This window comes from Chiloscyllium punctatum, chromosome 42 (genome assembly GCF_047496795.1).
Source record: "Chiloscyllium punctatum isolate Juve2018m chromosome 42, sChiPun1.3, whole genome shotgun sequence".
In the NCBI taxonomy this organism is placed as follows: domain Eukaryota; kingdom Metazoa; phylum Chordata; class Chondrichthyes; order Orectolobiformes; family Hemiscylliidae; genus Chiloscyllium; species Chiloscyllium punctatum.
In genome coordinates, this window is record NC_092780.1 from 21,018,348 (window position 1) to 21,033,511 (window position 15,164).

At 44.2% G+C, this 15,164-nt stretch overlaps 1 protein-coding gene across 5 annotated transcripts in view; it reads right to left on the reverse strand.

The window, feature by feature from the left end:
* The window catches only part of acbd4 (acyl-CoA binding domain containing 4), a 163,563-nt gene that overhangs the window by 36,313 nt on the left and 112,086 nt on the right, over nucleotides 1-15,164 (reverse strand). For 3 of the 5 annotated variants that reach the window (XM_072561608.1, XM_072561603.1, XM_072561609.1), the window contains one exon: nucleotides 3,868-4,346. The exons of the other annotated variants lie outside the window; for them this stretch is intronic. The gene's annotated coding sequence lies outside the window, so the exon portion shown is untranslated. Of the gene's footprint in view, nucleotides 1-3,867; nucleotides 4,347-15,164 lie in introns of those variants that run through there. 5 annotated transcript variants of the gene reach the window in all.

Here is a 15,164-nt window from a genome sequence, read left to right on the forward strand (position 1 = left end):
AGGGGAGGGGAGATGAGGGGGAGGGAGGGAGGGAGGGGAGGGGAGATGAGGGGGAGGGAGGGAGGGAGGGGAGGGGGAGATGAGGGGGAGGGAGGGAGGGGAGGGGAGGGGAGATGAGGGGGAGGGAGGGAGGGAGGGAGGGGAGGGGGAAATGGAGGGGGAGGGAGGGGAGGGGGAAATGGAGGGGGAAATGGAGGGGGAAATGGAGGGGGAGGGAGGGGAGGGGGAAATGGAGGGGGGAGGGAGGGGGAGGGGAGATGAGGGGGAGGGAGGGTAGGGGGAGATGAGGGGGAGGGAGGGTAGGGGGAGATGAGGGGGGAGGGAGGGTAGGGGGAGATGAGGGGGGGGAGGGAGGGGAGGGGGAGATGAGGGGGAGGGGGGGAGGGGGAGATGAGGGGGAGGGAGGGAGGGGAGGGGAGATGAGGGGGAGGGAGGGAGGGAGGGGAGGGGAGATGAGGGGGAGGGAGGGAGGGAGGGGAGGGGGAGATGAGGGGGAGGGAGGGAGGGGAGGGGAGGGGAGGGGAGATGAGGGGGAGGGAGGGAGGGAGGGAGGGGAGGGGGAAATGGAGGGGGAGGGAGGGGAGGGGGAAATGGAGGGGGAAATGGAGGGGGAGGGAGGGGAGGGGAGATGAGGGGGAGGGAGGGGAGGGGGAAATGGAGGGGGAGGGAGGGGAGGGAGGGTAGGGGGAGATGAGGGGGAGGGAGGGTAGGGGGAGATGAGGGGGGGATGGAGGGTAGGGGGAGATGAGGGGGGGAGGGAGGGTAGGGGGAGATGAGGGGGGGGAGGGAGGGGAGGGGAGATGGGGGGAGGGAGGGGAGGGGAGGGGAGATGGGGGGGGAGGGAGGGGGAGGGGAGATGGTGGAGGAGGGGGGAGGGGAGATGGGGTGAGGGAGGGGGAGGGGAGATGGGGTGAGGGAGGGGGACGGAGAGGGGGAGGGGAGGGAGGGGAGGGGGAGATGAGGGAGGGGAGGGGGAGATGAGGGAGGGGAGGGAGGGGAGGGGGAGATGAGGGAGGGGAAATGAGGGATGGGAGGGAGGGGAGGGAGGGGGAGATGAGGGAGGGGAGGGGAGATGAGGGAGGGGAGGGAGGGGAGGGGGAGATGAGGGAGGGGAGGGAGGGGAAATGAGGGATGGGAGGGAGGGGAGGGAGGGGGAGATGATGGAGGGGAGGGAGGGGAGGGGGAGATGGGGGGTAGGGAGGGGAGGGGGAGATGAGGGGGAGGGAGGGAGGGGAGGGAGGGGAGGGGAGATGAGGGGGAGGGAGGGAGGGAGGGGAGGGGGAGATGAGGGGGAGGGAGGGAGGGAGGGAGGGAGGGAGGGGAGGGGGAGATGAGGGGAGGGAGGGAAGGGAGGGAGGGGAGGGGGAAATGGAGGGGGAGGGAGGGGAGGGGAGGGTAGGGGAGATGAGGGGGAGGGAGGGTAGGGGGAGATGAGGGGGAGGGAGGGTAGGGGGAGATGAGGGGGGAGGGAGGGGAGGGGAGATGGGGGGAGGGAGGGAGGGGAGGGGAGATGGGGGGGGGAGGGAGGGGACGGGGGAGATGAGGGGTAGGGAGGGGAGGGGAGATGAGGAGGAGGGAAGATGAGGGGGGAGGGGAGATGAGGGGCGAGGGGAAGATGGGGTGAGGGAGGGGGAGGGGAGATGGGGGTAGAGGGAGGGGGAGGGGAGCTGGGGTGAGGGAGTGGGAGGGGAGATGGGGTGAGGGAGGGGGAGGGGAGATGGGGTGAGGGAGGGGGAGGGGAGATGGGGTGAGGGAGGGGGAGGTGAGGTGAGATGAGGTGGAGTGGATATGGGGGAGATGGGGGAGATGAGGGGGAAGGCAGATGGGGGTGAGGGAGGGGGCGGGGAGATGGGGGTGAGGGAGGGGGAGATGGGAGGGGAGGAGGAAAAGGTAGGAGGATGGGGGAAAAGGAGGAAGTGACAGTGGGGGGAAGAAGGAAGGGAAAGGGGTAAGTGGGGAGGAGGGGGAAGGGAGAAGCGGGGCAGGGTGGGAAGGTGGAGAAGGGGTGTAGGAGGGAAGGGAAGGGAAAGGAAGGGGTGAAAAGGATGGAAGACAAGGGGAATTGAGAAGGGAAGGGCACAAAGGGTGGCGAAGGGGGGAGGTAGGAAGAGGGAAGAGAAGTGGGGGGAGGGTGGGGATGAGGGGTAGAGGGAGGGGTTACAGGAAGGATTACAGGAAGAGAGGGGGGAAAAGGGATGAGGGAAAGGGAAGAGGAGGGGATATGGGAAAAGGGAGGAAGGGGGTGAGAGGAAGAGGGAGAGAGGGGGTAGGGGAAGGGAGAAGTTGGTGAGGGGGAAGAAGGATTGGGGGAAGGGAAGGGGGAAAAGGAGTGAAGAGGAATGGGAGAGGAAAGGGAGGGTAGAGTGGAAGGGAAGGGTGGGGGGGTAGGAAGGGAGGTGAGGGAGGGGGATGGAGGGGGAAGGGTGGGTGGGAATGAAGGGGGCTGGTGGAAGAGAAGTGGGGCAGAGGGGAAGAGGAGGATGGGAAGTAAGGGGGAGGGAAGGAAGAGGGAGGAATGGGGAGCGGAAGCAGGAAGCGGATAGGGGAGGGAGGGAAGGGTAAGAGGGAGAATAGGGTGGAGGAGGTGAGAAGGGTAAGTGCGATGGGAGAGTGAGGGGAGAGAGGGGAGGGATGTAGAAGGGAGAGGGCAGGGGGAGAATGAGGGAAGGGGTGGAGGAGGGTTGGGGAGGAAGGGGAACAGATGGGAGGGGAGGTGGTTGGAATGGAGGGGGGCATGCTGTGGAGATAGCCTGCATGACCCACTCCCCCTTTACACTTGCAGGAGACATTTACCATTTTAACTTCCAAATCACATACCCTGCTACCATTTTAGAATAACTTTTTGAGTAATGCTTTTTTTCAGTCTTTGAAACACTGGAAACATGTGTTCTGTTCAAATCAGGATCATTCCTTAAAATCAAGAGGTTACGACAAGCTGGTTACAATTTATTTTGAGTTGCTGTTCCTTTTTAAAGTAGCTGAAAAGGACAAGTTAAATTTTTTTTTGAGTTTAACTCAGTCGTAATTTGATTCCCCACACTTTAAATATATTAAATTAACTGTGTAGTAATTAATTCTTAATATACTGAATAATGATGGTTGTGGGTGAAGAGCCAAGGTCTTTTGCTTAGGGTTTGGGAGTCCAAAACTAGAGGGCATAGGTTTAAGATAAGAGGGGAAAGATTTAAAAAGGACCCAAGGGGTAACGTTTTCATGCAGCAGGTAGTATCTGTATGGAATGAGCTGCCAGAGGAAGTGATGGAGATAGGTATGTATGGGTATATGAATAGGAAAGGATTAGACGGATATGGGGCCAAATGTTGGCAAAAGGGACTAGATCAGATTTAGATTTTGGTTGGCGTGGGTGAGGTGGACCAAAGAGTCTGTTGCAGTGCTGTATGACTGTATAGGAACAGATTCATTGGCATCAAACAAAGTGAGAACCAATTCTTACCAGACTTTCAAAAAAAAAGGCTCCCTGTAATAGCATTGGTCATTCCTGAATATTGCTGGATGCAAAGTACAAAAAGGCCCTAACGAATAAAGAAGTGAATGTTCTGGTTCTGTTAGATTGTCAATTTAGCATTCATATGTCTTATGGCTTCATTTCTCTCATGAAGACTTCCCAAACTAATTTCATGCAGTAACCTTTGCAGTTAGCGGATTAAAACTAGTTTTATCCCATCAAGTGGACGGAATTCAAACTTGTGATAAGTGGAAATTGTCAGTGATAACTCAGTATTCCATTCAATCAGGAGAGCTATATTTTCTTAACATGCGTTAAACATAGTTCTACCTCTCCAAATAAGAGGAGTAATCAGGCACTTAATAAAAATATGAGCAATTACATCTTTATTTGTACTGTACTTTAAAATTCTATTTTGTTATTTACACATTGAAATAAATAATTTTTTTAAACAACTTATTTCGAAAGTGCTATAATTTATTTGAAACAACATTTTTCATTCATTTAACAACTCATAGTATTTAAAATGTAATTTTTATATTAGCATTTACAAAATAATTTATAAAACAGCCATTACCCAGTTTAGTATCTGTGTTAATGCAACTGAAACAGGCATGGAATTTCAATTGTTTTATGTTTGCACAGATTCGCTTCTTAATATATTTGGATTAATTGCCATAAAAAGCATTAACTTGAGCCCTAATTTTTGAGTTGATCTTGATGAATTTGGATCTCTTTATTATTGTCCTTCTATAGCACAAGAGCTATTTGAGCAATGTCTGTTGATTGTGTTTACTCAGGGATAATAATACATACAAATTGTGGCAGTCTTTAATTGTGCAGTGATGTCATTCCATGGCAGAAACATACCAATTACATTCTGAAAAAAAAAATCCCAGAAAGATTAATCCTTAGCAGTGTAATATTTAAAGAAAGATCGACCTGCATTTATATAGTGCCTTTTAACACCAGACATCCCAAAGTGCCTTAATGCCAAATTAAGCGTTTTGTTGAAGTATCAGCATTGCAAAAATGTAGGAGAGACAGTAGCTAACTGCACACAGCAAACTCCTAGTAATGGCAGTGTAGCAATGATCTGACAACCTATCTTTTTGGAGGGTAAAAACATAGGTCAGTGCACTTGGGATCACTTCTTTGCTACTCTTGAAAATATTGTCATGGGTTGTTCTATATCGACCTGAAGGGACAGATAGGCCTTGGTTCAACATCGCATCTGAAAGCTGGCATTTCTGCATTGTTGTACTAATATCAAGTGTTTTAGTTGACGGAACATTTAGGAAGATGACATTTCCAGACCTTGTGTCCAGTTTTGAACCTAAATTTGGGTGGAATACCCAGTTACCAGAATTGCTGTTTCCTCTGGCAGCATCATTTATCATAAAAAAAAAGTATGCACCACTTAAAGGCATTTCTTGGATGTAAACATCAGAAGTGGGAGGATCATGAAATTAAGAGCGGCACTCATACTTTCCAAGTTATCTGCTTTTAAGTTTACTACTTTCCAGAGAACTATGAAGAAAATGATATTCCAGCCTCTGTGTAAGCTTTCAGTCACATATGGGTCACTGTTTAAAAATAAGGAGTTTTCAATTAAGACAAAAAGTGAAGCTAACCTTTTTCTCTCGGAGGCTTCAAAATCTTTGGAATGCCCTTTCTCAAAAGGCAGAAGTTGAATCTTTGAATATTTTTGAGGGAGAGATGACTAGAATATTGCTGAGTAAGTGTATGAAAGGTTATCAGGATGGGAATGGGATATGGATTAGATATCACAATCAGATCAGCCATGATTAGGCAAAGCACTAGTGTCTAACACCTGGTCCTAAACTCATATGTTGGTGTTTATGTTGGTTGGGATCTCTGACCATAACTCTGTGTTTCTTCTCCCTGCTTACAGGGCAAAAGCTCAAGCAGGGAGCAGGGATACAGGTCCAGTGCTGGTCAGAGGAGGCAGAGGATCAACTCCGGTGCTGTCTGGAATCGGCTGATCGGGCCATGATCAAACAGTCTGCAGGTACCTTGGACGAGTACGTCACCACTGTCACAGACTTATCAGCAAGTGTGTGGGTGACTGCATACCGAGGAAGTCAATCCGGGTGTTCCTCAACAGGAAACCCTAGATGAATCAGGACAGACAGAACCTGCTAAAAGCCAGGCATGAGGCCTTCAGATCAGGAGACCCACTCAAATATAAGAAATCCAAGTATGACCTTCACAGAGCCATTAAGATAGCCAAGGACCAATACCGATCCAAATTGGAGACCCAGACAGACACCTGGAGACTATGACAAGGACTGAATGATATCACAGATCTTAAAAAGAGACAGTGCAAGATAGCAGACAGTGACATATCCCTCCCATATCGTCTCCACGCCTTCTATACTCGCTTTGAGCAGAATTTCGGCAGTGAGGTAACACCTATTCCAACAAGTCCTGACGAACCTATCCCAACAGTCACTGCATCAGAGGTCAGATCAGTTTTCCTTTGTGTGAATCCAAAGAAAGCAACGGGACCAGACAGAGTACTAGGCTATGCACTCAGGGCATGTGCAGATCAACTGGCAGAGGTTTTCTTGGATATCTTCAATCTCTCCCTGCAGCAGACCACTGTCCCTGCCTGTTTCAAAAGGGCCAACATCATCCCTGTGCCTAAGGAGGCTCATGCAGCATGTCTCAATGACTACTGCCCAGTGGGCCGAACTTTGGTGGTCATGAAGTGATTTGAAAGGCATTAATCAACTCCAACCTCCCCACTCCTCTTGACCCACTCCAATTTGCCTATCAGACCAACAGATCCATGTCAGATGCCATATCACTTTCCCTTCACTCCTCCCTAGAACATCTTGACACCAAGAACAGCTACGTTAAGAATCCTACTCATTGACTACAGTTTAGCCTTCAACACTATGATCCCCTCGAGACTGATTACTAAACTTAGTGATCTCAGACCAAGCCCCACTCTCTGCAACTGGATCCTCAGTTTCCTGACCCACAGGCCACAATCAGTGAAGATTGGGAACAATATTTCATCCTCACTAACACTCAACACTGGAGCCCCCCAAGGGTGCATACTCAGCCCCCTACTGTACTCAGTGTATACCCATGACTGCGTCACCAAATACCAGACTAATGCCATTTACAAATTCGCTGATGACACCAACATAGTTGGTCAAGTCTCAGGTGGCAACGACAGGAGGTGGAAGACCCGGAAAAATGGTGCATTGAGAACAACCTCGCTCTCAATGCCGACAAAACCAAGGAACTCATTATTGACTTTCGACAGACTGTTACTCATGCCTCACTACACATTAACAGCATAGAGGGGGAATGAGTGGAGAGTGTCAAGCTCCTAGGAGTGGTCATCCACAACAAGCTTTCTTGGACTCTTCATGTGGACTCATTGCTTACAAAGGCCCAACAATGTCTTCTTCTTCAGGTAGCTGAGGAAATCTGACATGACGGCGAATACCCTTGCCAATTTTTATAGGTGTGCCATCGAGAGCATTCTGCCTGGATGTATCACTACCTGGTATGGCAACTGTACCATTCAAGATCGGAGACTGTTACAGAGAGTGGTGAACTTGGCCCAGACAATCACAAAGGCCAACCTCCCATCCATAGAATCCATCTACCAGGCCCGCTGTCAAGGAAAGGCTGCTAGCATTCTCAAAGATCCATTTCACCCTGGCAATCTTTTTCTACAACCCCTACCATCGGGAGAAGGTACAAAAGTCTGAACACGCACCAGCTGGTTTCGAAACAGTTTCTACCCTACTGTTGTTAGAATACTGAATGGACTCACAAAGTCTTAACATTTGCCTGTACCTGTGTTTTTGCTTTTGCTGCTGTTTACCTATTATTTACTTAGGTATGCTACCTAACTCCGTGGTCTGCCTGAATTGCTCACAAGACAAAGCTTTTCACTGTTCCTCAGTACACGTCACAATAAATTCAAGTATTTTATTGGTATCGGAGTGCTCCGAAATCCTGTGATCATGAAATGTCTCTATGCAATCCAAATCTCTCTTTCCCATGTTCTCCCACCATGGTTTCAACACCTGCAACAATGGACCCATCCGTGGTCTAGTCCACATTCCTCTCCATTCAATAAATCTCTCTCTTTGCCCTGGCCCAATCAGAAATGTCACTCTCCCTAGACAAACCTCCTTATTCTTAAATCTGAATCTTGTTTTCTTCATGAAAATATTTTTTAAAAAGACAATTAAGTCATTTATCATATTTAAACTAGTTATACTTAATTGCTGCTTGCTGTCTCGCTCTCTAATTCACTTTGTCTAATTGCAAAGTGACTGGTATTGTTAGAAGTTATGCTACTTCTCAAATGATGCTCAAAAACAAATGATTATTGATGTTCAGAAAGCCTTAAGAATACGACAATAACTATTCTTGATCATTGTTACACAATAAGCATAAACATTCAACAATAATTTAGAAATTTACTGGAAACTTTGCACATAACTGTTTTTAAGTTTCAGCAATTCATGGCTGACTAAACCTCACTGAATTCTGAGAAATCTTTTTTTTAAAAAAAATTACGTTTAGTAATTATGTGACCTTTAATGATAATACATGTATTATGTTATGGCTACTATTGCTATTGTCATTGAAGCTATTACAATGGAAATCCAAAGTGGGGAATCAGCTGGTTGGATAGGGGGGGGGGGGGGTCATGAAGTATGGGGAGATGAGTGGAGGTGAGAAGGTAATTTACTCTAAATGGATAATTATTATTAAGAATATTTATCATTAAATTATTAACAATCTTAGCCCTATTAATTTGAGGAGTAACAGCATGTAAAGACCATATCTTTTTACTTTTCTGTATTTTTGATTGTGGACTTAAATAGGGAAAATATAGTTTTTCAACAAAAAAAATACAAAGATTGTTGAAAGATTTGTCACAATCTATAGAAAGTTTACATGGCACTTGTTTAAACAATTAAAAAGTGTCTGGTTATACATGAGCTGGAACCAAGGGGTGTGTACAGACGGACATTCGGCTGCAACAATTGGCTGAGTGGTCTGGGAAATGGTATCCTAACGTCAATGACAAAGATGTTTTGTCTGCTACAACAATGTGATTGGTCCCCAGGTGACTGAACAACTAGTGGATGTGAATGTTTGGGCAAGAAGCCATTGGACCTTTGAGGGAAAAGGAAATAGCTGTTCTTTCCCTGAAGTAAAAACAAGATGTTCAAACATACCAGATTCAATGTAGTTAGAGTCCTGGATGTTCAAAGACTGACAGAAGCGTGAGAACATTTGTTGAAGAACAAGTTCTGAAATCTATTTTTGATACTTTATCTGTTCATGCAATGTATTTAATGGTTAGCAGAATTTAACTAGTGGATCATATCACACCCAGATATCGCTCATAAATATTTTTGCTGCAATATGTTGGGTGGAACTTATCCTTTTGGAAGAATAGTTTTGGGGGGAGGGAGTAATTGATATTGGACTAAGTTTTCTGGCAACAAGGCTGGAAAACAAGAAAAAAAAGCAAGAAAATACACATAACCAATTTGAGAAAAGAAAACTGATAGATAGACATACTGACAGTGACCGAATCAATAGATATTACAAACCTTTAGCTATGTGAGAAAAACTGGGATTGGAAAGTTTGGATGGCTTTGGCTAAGGCATCTTTAGAGGGCTGAAAGGCTTACTTTTGTCACTGTTAAATGATGACACCCTAATACCCTTCACTTTGGTGGTGATTGTATAAACTTCATACCACATTCTTGCATTTTTTGGTTTGAATCTCCTTGATTTCTTACACTTGATAACTTTGTGAAGACGATACTGATTAGTAATTTTTTAAACTGAATTGAAATAGCTGTTGTTGAGATGCACATTCACCATGTCACAAAGTACAATATTCCATGAGCATAATTTATTTTTTGCAACTAAACAATATCTGAAAGCAGAAAACACGTTTTGTCAATAGGAACTAATGTTATTATACACAATATTTCAAAATCACTTCAACTAACCTATTTAAGTCTTCTACAGGCAGATCACTAGGCTATGAAATACTTTTTGAGTTAGACATTTTTCAAGAACTTCCTCCTTGCCCCTTATCCCCTCCCTCCTGCCAGGTGATACAAGTAAAACCATTATATTAGAAGTGGAGACAAACTGGGTTACACCCAAGTCCCAAATCATTTTCTTGAATTCACTGGTGTAAATAATCATTTGAATAGTTGGAAACTGCAGATTTTTTTTTGAGGTGCCATTTTCCGCCACTGGGCAAGAATTCACAGGCTGGGTCATTTTTCATTTTCACTTATGTACATCTCTACACCAATATGTTCTCACACCTTTCAATCCAGTCGCCTCAAGGAACGGAGAAAAATGGTACCACAGGACAGAGAGCATAATCCTGCAATATTTTCAGCACAGCACTAATTTTTTACGTCTCTTCTACATGCACAACTACAGAATATCATTCCATATTCTGTGCTACATTCCTTCACTGGCGAACAATGATGTTTTAAAAACTCCACAAATGCAATCAACTTTAATGCTGGATCATTAAATCCAAATGCCTTCAGCTGCTGGTGCAAGACATTTTAAAGGGAAACATTCCCTTCCGTTCTCAATAACTAAACTAATGAAATTCCAATTTCTGAAAAATTCAATATTTTCTTCTCTGCTGCAGAGCTGTTGTAATGAAATGGTTGCGAGAATGAAGTCAACATTTCCATGTTAGAGGTAGGCCCAATACTTTTTTTTTAATTAACTTGGGAGAATTCTTTCTATAGCAGTCAGCTTGACAGAAAAGGATACCTAAATGGGGAACTATTTTAGATATATAGCATCTCAGCATTTTGAATCTCTTCCCATTTATTATAAGGCAAAATTCTTGATGCAAACCTGTCATTAAGCTACAAAGATAAAATTTTATGCAATTTTACTTGTGTGTTTAGCACAGTAACGGCTGCCAAATTTCACCTGAAGACTGCAGCCCATTGCTGAAGTTTAATCATATCTACCGATAATACATTTGGTTCAAAATGTTTTGTTGCTATGGTAAAGTGCCATGTTTGTCATGATTACACACTGAAGTAGAAAATGACGTAATGATGCTATCATCCTATTCAGTGTCTGGAATGAGAATTTTTAAATCATAGTTTTAATAAAATTCTAAAGTTCAAAAACCATATTTAGAACGTTTGCACTATAGTTAATCATTTTACATTGTGATCCAACATAATTCTAGAAACCTGGATCGTACTATTTTGCTGATTCAAGTAAACACTTATCAAACAAAACATATATTTATTCACATTAAATTATATTGACATTTTACACCAACAAATCCATACATGAAACTGAATCCTAGGCCTCCAAAGATTAGCCAATTATCAATTTAATTTTGATTTATGGAACACAATTGTCACAAACAGTAAGGTAGACAAACATTTGTAGTCTGATCCCTTTGTTGCTAAATCAAGTGTCTACATTGAAAATCTGGAAGATTTGTGACCTTGCTTCCTTAAAAGGTTAGTTACTGTTCCAGTGCTTGCAGGTTTATCCATTAAACTTTCCAGCTATAAATGTTTACGTACTCTTAGTAATTTCTTTGGACTCCTGAATTTAGCTTAAAATATCAATCTAACAACATATTTTCTCTCAATTTTCACCCTCGCTGCCTCTCTCTGTCCAGACCAAGATATCAGCATTTGCTGGCATTCGGTTCTAACCGTTTGCTACCAGGTCGCCATTCTTCATGCTTCAGTTTGGAAACCTACTTTCACCAGGCTATTCGACTGCGGCGTTCGTCACACTCAATCCTTTCTTGACAACCACACAAAAACATACTCCAACAATGGCTGCGCTGGTAATACATTGTATCCCTTCAGCAGAGAAGTACAACCATTGTTTCAGGAGCTCTGCTGTGCCCTTCCAGCACTTAATACAGTATTTATAAAGGTTGCTAAACAAAAGGGAGAAATCAAAAATACAAGAGGCCAAGGGCTGAGATTTTTAAAATATTCTTTCATGGTATGTCAGCATCACTGGCAAGGCCAGCATTTGCTGCTTTTATCCATTTGTTCGAGAGAAGGTGCAGATGAGAAACCCTCTTAAACTAATGTAGATATACCTTCCATCACCGACTGATGGATGTCAGTGTCAGGTATTTGACCCAGCTACAATGAAGTAATTAAATCTTGATGGTGAGTGTCATGGAGGGGAACTTGCAGTTGGTGGTGTTCCCATGCATCTGCAGCACTTACCCTTCTAAGTAGATGGTGCAGTTTTATTAAGTTTCGCCATTGAAGGAGACTTGGCGAGTTGCTGCAGTACACCTTGCAGATGGTAAACACTGCTGCCACTGTGGGCCAGTGATGAAGTGAGTGAATGTTGAAAATGGTTGAGCGCTGATCAAGTCGCATGCTTTGTCCTGGGTGCTGATGAGTTTCTTTAATATTATTGGTGCCTCCACTCATTCAGGCAAACAAACAGTATTTCGTCAAACTTTAAATTTGGGCCTTGTTGATGGTGGTCAGGCTTTGGGTAATCAGTAGGTAGGTTACTTCACTAGCTCCAGCTTGTCAGCTTGAAAATTACCCATTTATCCCAAGTCTGTTTCCTGTCAGCTAACCAATCTGCTCTCCATGCTAACATAATAACCTCGATATCATGATCTCTTAGTTTGTTGTATTTTATCAAGTGCCTTTTGGAAATCTACGTGACCATATTGCATGTCACATCTTCAATGAAGTTTTTCACAAAATCATTTTGACTCTGTTAACATCAAGACTTTCTAAGTGCCTTGTTATAAAATCCTTAGCAATATATTGCAGTATTTTCCCGATGATAATTACTAGGTATCCTGTTTCCTGCCTCCCTCCTTTTTTTTTGAGTAGATGATTTGCACTGGCCACTTTCCAATCCAACGGATCCTTTCCAAGTTTAGGGATTTTTTGACAAAGTACAACCATTGCGACAACGGTCGCCTTAGCCACTCACTCCATTTAAGACTCTAGGATGAAGTCCATCTGTCCGAAGGACTTGTCAGCCTTTACTTTGAATAGATTTGTCAGCATCCTCTCCTTAATTTTAGGCTTCTCCTGGTTCTTTTGCCTCTTGACTTACAAAATTGTAAATGGGATAGTTTGATGTCGCTTAGTGTGAAGAAAGATACAAAATTTCTGCTCGACTTAGACACCATTTCATTATTTCACATTAATTCCTTAGCCACATAATTTATAAGACTGTTGATTTACTGATTTTTAAAATCTTTATGTAGTTTGTATTGTGTTTAAATTATAACATTTTTCTAAAGTACAAATGTCATATAAAGCTGTCGACTAGAGTGTGGCAGTAGCCTACAGAAGCCAGCACACTATCCTCAATTTCCCCACCAGTAAACTTTGTCTTTGCTGCAGAACATAATGAAATGGAACACAATCACAGGGTTTCACCCTTCAAAACATGAGCTCAGACGTCAGAACCGAATGCGTTATACACAGTGTGTTCGAGTGGTCTGCACTGGGTGGATCCATGAACAAGTGCAGTTGGATAGCTGTTAGGTGTTACGGTTTTGCCCTGGTTGGATTTGGTAAGGACACAGGCCTGACTTGCTACTGCAGCAATAATTGGAGGTGTGATTGTAGTAGTGCCTCAAATGGAGGCTGCAAAAATCTCAGAAATGTGTATTTAAATAATATGCTGCTTTTCTACTCTTCCTGCTAAAATGGACAATTCACATTCTTCCACATTATTGTCTGTCAAATGTTTTCCCACTCATTAACCTAGCTATATCCCTTGGCACACTCCTTATTCCTCTTTATAAATTAATTATTCTTGAGCCAATCACAGATTTAACAACCATTCAGTTAGTCCCTTCACTGATATAGATTGTAAACAGTTCAGGCCCCATTCTGTTTAAAAGGTAAAAATGAAAAACATAAGACAGCGTTTAACTAAACGACCTGCTTGCACTGGGATGGGGGTGGAGTTTTTTTTAGGCAGTCAGTGGGTAAAGGAGTTCAGCAGTGGATTGAGAAGCTGAATGGGTTTTGTAGTAAGTTGTAACCTTAGCTACGGTGTCAGGATCCCGGTTCAGGATTTTTCAATGAATCCGAGAAAGTGGGTGAGATCACAACTCTCACTCAGCTGAGCAAACGTCACTGCTTAAAGGGTCAGACTGGATTTGTTCTGCAATGGTCAGGTCTGCTGCAGCACATGGACAGATGGAGTCTCAACGGGGGCATGCTCCCTTTCAGATCTCATGGACATCCCCGGAAGCTGGAAGAACTCTTCCCAGTGGATCAGAAGACCATGTCTGCCTCAGAGACTAAGCAGGCATCGCTGGAATTGTCTGAGGCGGTGATGGGAATGCGTTCCCTCCCTCCTGGAACACAGCGCCAAATGACCTCATCAGTCCAGGAAAGGTGGCTGACATGCCACTATCACTGTCAACCTGTTCACTCTGACATCCCAATCTTTGTCCTGCACAGGCCTCCATCGATTAATTTTTCTTTTGCCTAAATTCCTCTCTTTCAAGCTGCTCCCTCATATCACAACGTTATTACACATCATTTCATTCACCCTCATCTTACTGCCATTTACACCCATTCCTCACAGTCACCCTCTCCAACATTATGACTCCATCCTTTCAAAATATTGTATTATTCACATGCATAACTCTTTTCCAAGAGAAGGAAGTAAAACATTTTTAACTTTATCTGCCCCTGTCCAACACTGGCACCTCCCCATTATAGAGAAGGAAGCACAGGCCACCATTGGCAGACACAGAACGTGGCGCTCTAGTCACTGTCACCCTGACTGCTGTAAATGTGGCAACGACGGAGGTCCATCGAGGAGTGTATGGCCAAGAGAGGTGAAGAAATGAGCACCAATCAGAAATCAAGTGACAGAATTAGATATAACAAGCACTCAGGTTTACTTGATGTTACCAGTAATTAAAATATGGTCATCAGCATAATAGTGACTTGGAACGCATTCTGTCGTCAGCCTTTAATATACACAAGGACTATGGCAAAGAGAAAGACCCCTGTGTTTGCAGTTCAAGTCGGAAACCATACTTAAGTTCTTGATCGAAATAGTCTTTTTTGACATTTGAACTGCTGGCTTGCCTGTCCCATAGGGCTTTCCTATATCTTAGTTAAGCATGGAATTGGCAGGACCATCTCAGCTCTCAACACCATTAACATTTTCTGATGTTTAACATCTGCTTGCACTGACACCCACTTCAACATACCCACAACCCTTTACCTTTACAAGTTAAAATGGCATCTACATACATTTGTACATACTATAAATCCAATCTTCCCTCTCAGCTACGTGAATGTTTGACAGTATTGCACACAAGAAGCTGCCCCTTTAAGATGTAGACACGTGCAGGCATGCTGCAATCTTAAATGGACCATGCAGTGTCGCAAATGGACCATGCACAATGATAGGAAATTAGAGGAAGCATTGCTCATGCCCCAACATTTTACTTACTATTAAAATTAGTATTAATTTAGTTTTCATACTTTTACAATAGACCTTCATTTAAAATGCTTCTGCAATCAAGTCAGCCTGTTGAGATATGTAAGGGTTAACTGACTTTCCATGTTAAATGAACATATATAATTAGACTTGCAATTAATCAATGATTTATCATATCAAAATGGGTCAGGGT